General features: G+C 43.3%; 1 non-coding gene across 1 annotated transcript; it reads right to left on the reverse strand.

Annotated features, from left to right (window-relative positions):
• Positions 1-1,276: 1,276 nt before the first annotated feature.
• On the reverse strand, positions 1,277-1,348 carry TRNAD-GUC (transfer RNA aspartic acid (anticodon GUC)). The gene has a single exon. It is a non-coding gene; the product is annotated as a tRNA-Asp (tRNA).
• Between the last annotated feature and the right edge of the window lie 6,625 nt (positions 1,349-7,973).

Raw genomic sequence — 7,973 nt, forward strand, 5'->3', positions numbered from 1 at the left:
TGGCATATATTGAAGTAAAGTGCCTGAATATCCATCTTATCACACAACTGTTTATGACTGTCAAGCATGGATCCCTCATTCAGTTGACATTTTGACGTTTCTCACTCTTCTTTACAGGATGCTACTTGCCTTCTGTCCTGGGGAAGTCTCCCTCCAATTCAGTCTTTGGGGCATCAACACTATTTAGTGTTAGTCATGCATCGATTGTAGGACGTGGACTAATCATTGTCGTATACATGTTGGAATTATGACTCAAATGTGTTCCAGTGATTAATACCCCACATATATAGAAGGTCTGTGATACCATATATATAAGGTCTGTGCATTGTAGTATGTGTTCCATACTGTCACGTGCACTGCTTCTACAATAGAAGCACCTTTGCTTTACTGCCTCTGAAATGTTTTGCTAAGTGTTCATAGTACAATTCAAGTCTAAACATTGCTTTCATGGTACATTTATCACAGCTGCCAAGTTTCCCAGGTCCATGCATAATGTGCTTGCTCCAGTTCAGGTCTTTTCCTTTGAATTCTGGGACTTGTAGTCATGTTTTATAATGGAATAAACAAGACTACAAATCCCAGAATTGAAAGTAAAAAAACCTGGTCTGGGGCAGCACATCACGCATGGACCTAGGAAACGTATTACGAAACGAAGATAGGGTATGCACCGCTTGAGGCTCGCTAATGAGTGCCGAATGACTACTGAATGAATCGGAGTGGAACACTGCATAGATACCAGAGGGTTAAGCAGCAGCTGTAAATGCCTGTGTTTACTGGAGTCGGGATATTATCGCTGTAACTAGTGACTTTGCTAACTCTTGTTTGTTATGGTAGCAAGAACATTGCCTTCGCTTGGCCCCAAGGTGCTTGGCAATCGGGCACGTCATTTATTTGGAAAATACTTTGCTTGTAGATATGTCCCTTCTACCTCTTAAGAGTTGTGGCTACCTAAAATGTATGGCACAAAGTCCACACTCGTGAATTACAGAATGTCCTCTGTTTGGGTCTCTTCCTGCTGTAAAACCTGGTACTTCATTTACCTACATGCAAGCTATAAAAAAATAGCCTGGGCTGACTTTCCGTGTGTAATGGGAAGAGTGCCCTCGCAAAGAAAATAAAAAATACAGTATCTCATTCACAAATTGATATACTTCCAATTTTAATTATATGGGGTAAATAACGTTATACTGTCTTGTACATATGATTTTAAATGACTGTAAAAGTACTAAAGTCTACGTTTAGCACCTGCGACTTTAAAAAAAAATTAAAATCTAACCTCCCCGTCGGGGAATTGAACCCCGGTCTCCCGCGTGACAGGCGGGGATACTGACCACTATACTAACGAGGATCTGTGAGTAAATTGTTTTCAGTCTCCTACTAGAAGCACACTGGAGCAAGACTCTATCACTGTATTTGTGTAATCGGATTGCTTTGGTTCCTGAATTAAAACCAAAAGTAATTACTGGATGTTTCCTTCACTCGATGTTCTATTACACATTAACATAAAGTGCTGGGTGCAAAACTAACCCTTCCTTTGCCGGCCACAAACCATGTGAGGGAGCCTAAGAGAGCGCATGCGCGATCCCACAGCCAATTGACAGGCGCCTCGTTTGGTCCACGACCTCGAGGCATGGAATTCGGCGGCCATCTTGGAAGAGCTTTATATTCAGTTTACGCCACATTGTAGCAGAGTACTAGAACCTTTCAACTTCTTCAGGCGGCTACAGTATCAGTGCAAAACCGGCATTCAAATCCAGTAATCTTTGAAATGGTCTGAAACGAGTTATAATGTTATGCAAACGTTTTGTTGTTTCATAATAAATTGAAGTGATGTGGCCGTGCTTCTGTTCTTTAGACTGAATTAAAAACACAGAGAGAGATAATTAACCAAAACAGTATCTTTTAATTTAAACTGGCATTACACAATAACTATCATCCCATGAAATGTAACAATATAAAGTCTGTGAGACTGATACTTGGGTGCCGCATTTTAGGCTGGCATACATGACAACATTTTAGAAGACATACGTGGAAGATTTAAAAAAAAAAAAACACAATCACGAGAATGTATTTTCTTTATTGGCTTTTATTGAAGCAGATGAAATTTCAACAACAAAAATAAATCCGTTTTGGGCTTCAGAAATCGTGAGTCTCCCGCTTGAATCAGGTCTGTTGGCATGTACATAACTGTCAACATTTGAGAAGAGAAATGTGGGAAATTAAAAAAAAAAAAATCTGTAGAATGTACTTCTCCCATTAACTTCTATCGAAGAAGTGGCAATTTTAGGCATGACACAGCCAAAATTAAGCACTTTGAGGCTTAGGAAATCTGGAGTCTCCCGCCTGAATCAGGTCTATTGGCATGCATGCATGTACAGCTCTGCCAAGTACCACACATTAGGGGCTAGACTAACGCATTTTAGTACTAGTGACCGCATCACTACATTACACTTACATAATTAGAGGCCCTCGACCACCCCGAGGTATGCTGTAATGAGGAGGTGTAGCAGCGAGCACGCTGCGCTGGAGAACGCGCATGTGACTGTCTCCGAAAATAAAATAAACAAGCATTGGCATAGCCAATAGGTCTCGCCTTTAGGACCTTATAAGAATTTAAACATGCAGCACATTATCCTGAGTGCTACAACATCTACTGTTAATTTAAGTGCCACTGGTGAACGGCCACACACACCAAAGGTTGAGCTTCTGTGATATTTAATGAACACTGGAAATGTAATACTAGCTTGTTATAAACAAACACAGACAAAGCCAATAGGTTATGCTAACTTTTGGAGTTGTGAATAAAGAATTTAGTGAAACGTGAGCTGCTGTGAAAAAAAAAAATCAAACAAAACTAAAAAAAGATTGCTTTCTGTTTTCAATAAATTCATGAGGGAAATAAATTAAAGAGTGCTGATTCTTTGTGTTTTAAATTAGCAATAGATCCCTCATACATTACAATGTTAGCACTGCATAGTAGCTGCCATGGTACACAGTGGTAGCCAATTAAAGGAGGTGAGCTATATTTTTAAAGAATTATTGAATGGGCCTTATTACTTGTTTGAGCTGGTTTTATTTTCCTAATTGATGTTTAGGGGGTGCCTTACCGCATGATTTAACTATGGGAGAACTGGATGAGGTAAATGTTTGGGCTACATTTTTTTCTCCGATTTGGGGCAGGATTGGAGTGGGGCTGATTGTTGTGTATTGGAGTGGGGCAGATTGTTGTGCATTGGAGTGGGGCATATTGGAGTGTTGGAGCGGTGCAGATTTTAGTGGGGCTGATTGTTTAGGATTGGAGTGGGGCAGATTGGAGGGAGGCAGATTGGAGTTGGGGAGAATGCAGTGAGGCAGATTGTTTGGGATTTGAGTGGAGGAGATTGGAGTAGGGCAGACTGTTTTGGATTGGAGTTGGGCAGATTGCTTTTGATTGAAGTGGGGCAGATTGTTTTGGATTGGAGCGTGGCAGATTGGAGCCGGGCAAAATGGAGTAGGGCAGATTGGAGCTGGGCAGATTGGAGTTGGGGAGATTGTTTTGGATTGGACTGGGGAGATTTTTTTGATTGAAGTGATACAGATTGTTTTGGATTGGAGTGGGCCAGATTGGAGTAGGGTAGTTGTAATTGTAATAGTATTTATATAGCGATTTCTACCCCTGACGAAGCATTGAAGCGCTTTTCAGAGTGTAGCACGCTACTCCGGAACCCAAGAGGAATTAGTGGTGGATTAGTATAGGTAAATATGAGTTCAGTTTTAGTATTTTTTTTTTATGAGTTAATTTTAGCAGACAATATGTGAGTTTTTTAGTTGGATTTACTGGAGTAATGGAGGGATAGAGAAGGGAAGAATCCAGAAGTGTAAATTAGGAGTTTATAGTAATAGAATGAGGCTTGGGATGAGTAAAGGAGAGATGGAGGAGAGAGGGGTCTGTGCAAAGGGGTTAGGGAGATTATAGTAGCAGGAGGGGTTTTGGATGAGCCAAGGTGAGATAAATGAGGGAGAATTGATTAGGGGTGATTTAGAGATCATGGTAGTAAAGTGAGGTTTGGGTTAGCTAGATGCGGTAGAGGAGGGAAGCGCCTAGGCAGGGTTATTTTTGGAGATGAAAGTAGTAGAATGGGTTTGGGATGAGTCAGAGCGGGGATAGAGGATAGATTGATAGAGACATGACATACGGTGATGGGTAGACACTCTAAAGCTTACACGAGAGTAAATGCATACATATACATTTTTAATCGTGAGTAAATATACATTTGGTAAATAGGTTTAAAGAGTATGTGTGTAATTTATTGTTATGACATAGTAGCGATACATATTTACTAAAGAGCTATACATATCTAGAATATACACATATTCAGATTAAGAATATTTATCAACACAGGCATGCACTGTCCATTGGTGTTTGAGTATGGTGGTTATGAAGGAAAGAGCCAACTCTTGAGTAGTCTTCTGAAGACAAGATACTTATCCATGGATCTCATATTTGGGGGTAATGAATTCCATAGTTTGGCTGCTTGAACAGAGAAGGATGTACCACCTATAGTCTTTCTTGTATGGTGGTTGTAGGAGGCTGGCCTGGTTTGTAGCGGGTACCTTGGGTACTTCCACCTTATACCAGGTCCAGTTATCCCTCATTAGTGAAATGTAGTAGTGTTCTAGCAGCTTAGGCTCATAGAGGTAGCTATAGCAGAGCAGCTTAGGCTGAACTAGGAGACATGCAAAGCTCATGCAATACCCTTTATAGCTACACAGTACTTATACACAAGTAAAGACAATACTCAGTTTTACCAAAAATAAAGGTAGTTTATTTGGGTGACACAGTACCAAAAATATCTTAGAGGAAATACTCCTTCTGGAGGTAAGTATTATGCACAGTATATACAATAGACACCAAAATAAGGCAAGTAATTAGACATAGGATAGTGCAAATAATAGGAAATGCTATAGAATGCAATAGGAAGAAAATAGGTCTAGGGGCAACACAAACCATATACTAACAAAGTGGAATGCGAATCACAAATCCCCCCCTAGACAAGTGTAGTGTGGGCAGAATCGCTGGGAGAGTAAGAATACAGTAAAGGTAAGTAAATTACCCCAACTCAGAGCCCAGAAAAGCAGGAGTAAAGTACTGAATGTTTCCTTAGGACACACTACACCTCGTGATTGAAATTATTGCAAGAACTAACCAAGTGTGTAAACAACAAAAAGTGGATTCCTGGACCCGAAGACCTGCAAAAGAAGGAGACCAAGTCCAGAAGTCGAAAGAAGTTCCAGGAAGGACAGGAGCCCCTGCCAACCCAGATGAGGGTGCAAAAGAAAAGTCCCTGGTTGGATGAAGACTGCAGAAATGCACCCTAGGAAGAGGCCAGCAGGTTCCTGCATGATGCAAAGGATGGCCCACGTTGTGAAGTTGGATGCAGGGCAGTTTTGGCGCTGGATTCCTCCAAGAAGACTTGGTTCCGGCAAAGTCGCATTTTGCGTCAAGTAGAGGCTATGTGGAACCAGGAGGGACCTGGGGGCCTCAACTCTGTGTGAGGAGGAAGAGGGATCTCTCAGCACTTCAGAGAGCCCTCAGAGCACCAGATAGCACCCACAGGTGTCCCAGGACACGGGGACAAAGGAGGTGCAAAGTGCGGTGGGTGCATCACTACAATGGAAGGTCCCACGCTGCCAGAGAGCAACTCAGCAAGTTGAGCGTCGCAGGATAGAGTGCTGGGGATGTGGGCCAGGCTGTGCATGAAGTAATTTTGCAAATAATGCACAGAGACCTCACGAGGTGAAGAAGATGCAGTGCACAGGGGTACTGTCATTCTGAGGGAAGGCAAGGGCTTACCTCCTCCAAATTACGACAGCAGGACTTCTGGACAGTCTGTGTTGATGGGGTCCACCCTCTGTGTTCCAAGGAGCACACTCATCACTGTGAGAGGAGTCCAAGAGAACCGGTCATTGACTTAGAAGTTGCCTGCGTGAGCAGGGGAGTGACTCCGTCACCCGATGGGAGATTTCTTTGGACCTACTGGTGCAGGGTGAAGACAGGGAATCTATTGCAGTTGCTGGCTGGGGCTGAAGTTGCACAAGAAAAGTATCCCTTGTGTATACTTTGTTGCTGTTGCAGCGGTTCCTGGAGCAGGCTGCGGTTGATCCGAGATCAGAGAATGAAGTAGTAGTTGCAGAGCATTCCTGCTGGAAACTTGCAAGTAGAATCTGAAGAGAACCCACAGGAGAGACCCTAAATAGCCGGAGCTTATTCTTCTGCCTCGAGCATTTGCTGCGAGAAAAAGACACAAATGGGTAGACAGAGAAAGGGAAAAACGAAAAAGCCTCGGAAAGGGAGAAAGTAGAAAGCTGCAAGAGTGAGCTGAGGGGACAGGTAGTGGCTTTATATGAATTGAAGAGGCCCACGATGGCTTCAGGAGTACGCCGCCTCAGTATTCCGTGTTCACACATTTAATTGCAGCAGCCGCGCGTTTAAGAGGAGGGCTTTGGGCACCGGCACCTTTGTATTTACAATTTAAGGAATGGGTGGTACGTAGGAAGAACACAAGCTGACAGTCTTTGTGCATGATTAATGGCGGTCAGGGGTGACTGTGGGAGCAGCAGGCATCACTGGCGTTGTACCATAGGCCTTTAAGGCAAGGAGATCAATGTTTCCAAAGCCTTGCATGAACACGCCCAGCCTTTGACTAAAAATGCTACCCAGTCCTAGACATCTGCAATGGGTTTAGGTAATGTTTACCCCGTCTCCGGGAACACCGATAACTTTGGGATTCTATTTTCACGGAAACATTTCCAAAGGCTTTCACCTAATGTTTGCTCCATCGCACACCCTTTAATTATAGAACCTAACCAATGAGTTACATCTGAAATAATTTTGTAATGCTCTCGCAAGTACAGAGCTTTGTTATGATGTTTACTTGTAAACATATAAGGAGGCACATGTGCTAGCTTGTCTCCAGTGCACAGCACACAGCTTACATATTACAATGCATGGGGCTGCCATGGCAACACTATCTAGCCACGCAAACATTTTTCCCAGAGGAAGAATTTTCAGAGTGACTAAATAGTAATGCGCTCACCTGTAAGTTATCCCAAACCTGTGCTTGATAAAGTGCCACAACATGTGTATCTTTCAAAACTTAGCACTCGCCACATATTTCCAGTCCCGTTGAATCACTTGTATGAATCCCCGTTTGAAGTAAACCCTGTTCATTGTCTGGTGAACAGCACGTGCCCTCATCCTGCTGCTTTCATGGGATGATCCGGGTGGTTGGAACCACAAACTCTCACACTTTAACTTAGTCCTTCTGACAGTAAAGGGGGTTGAAAGGGTTTGTTACACCTCTGTTTTAGAAGTTAGGGGTCCAACATTCATCAGGTGTCTGGGCCGGGGAGAGCTGAGGGGGATTGCTGGACACTCGCTGGGGTGTGAATACCTCACTGTCCAGATTCACACAAACGCACGCGAGCCCATCCCAGTGTGATATGTGCAGCAGTGCCCTTGTCTGGGTGTGTTCGTGCTGGTCCAAATGTGGAATTGCCACCAAATGCCACCCTCGTTCTTTATTTATAATGTGCTGACGCGTTATAAACAGCCAATATTCCGTGTGAGACGCATGGAATATCGCCAGTTAAGGAGTGTATACAATAAAAGATAATATCTGCCTGCAGACGTGACCAGGTCAGGGAAAGCCTTGTGTGATTTATGTGAGGAGGAGAGAGGGTGGGGGCGTGCGAGGAGCAGTTTTACAGAGATAGCGGCATGCAGAAGGCCTGTGAACTATTCCCCTGTCCCAGAATGAAAATTACTTCCATGCGCTGCTGCCTTTCCTGAGGCTGCTGCTTCCACTGAAAAGAAAACCCCGATAAAATTAAAATACATTGACGATCCTTCGGCAGTGACAAGACTGCAGGATGTCTCCTGTGGAGGGCTCTACAGCAGCTGGCAGTGTTAACTCACTGCTGGATTTTAGCAT

This window comes from Pleurodeles waltl, unplaced genomic scaffold, assembly GCF_031143425.1.
Source record: "Pleurodeles waltl isolate 20211129_DDA unplaced genomic scaffold, aPleWal1.hap1.20221129 scaffold_39, whole genome shotgun sequence".
Taxonomy (NCBI): Eukaryota; Metazoa; Chordata; class Amphibia; order Caudata; family Salamandridae; genus Pleurodeles; species Pleurodeles waltl.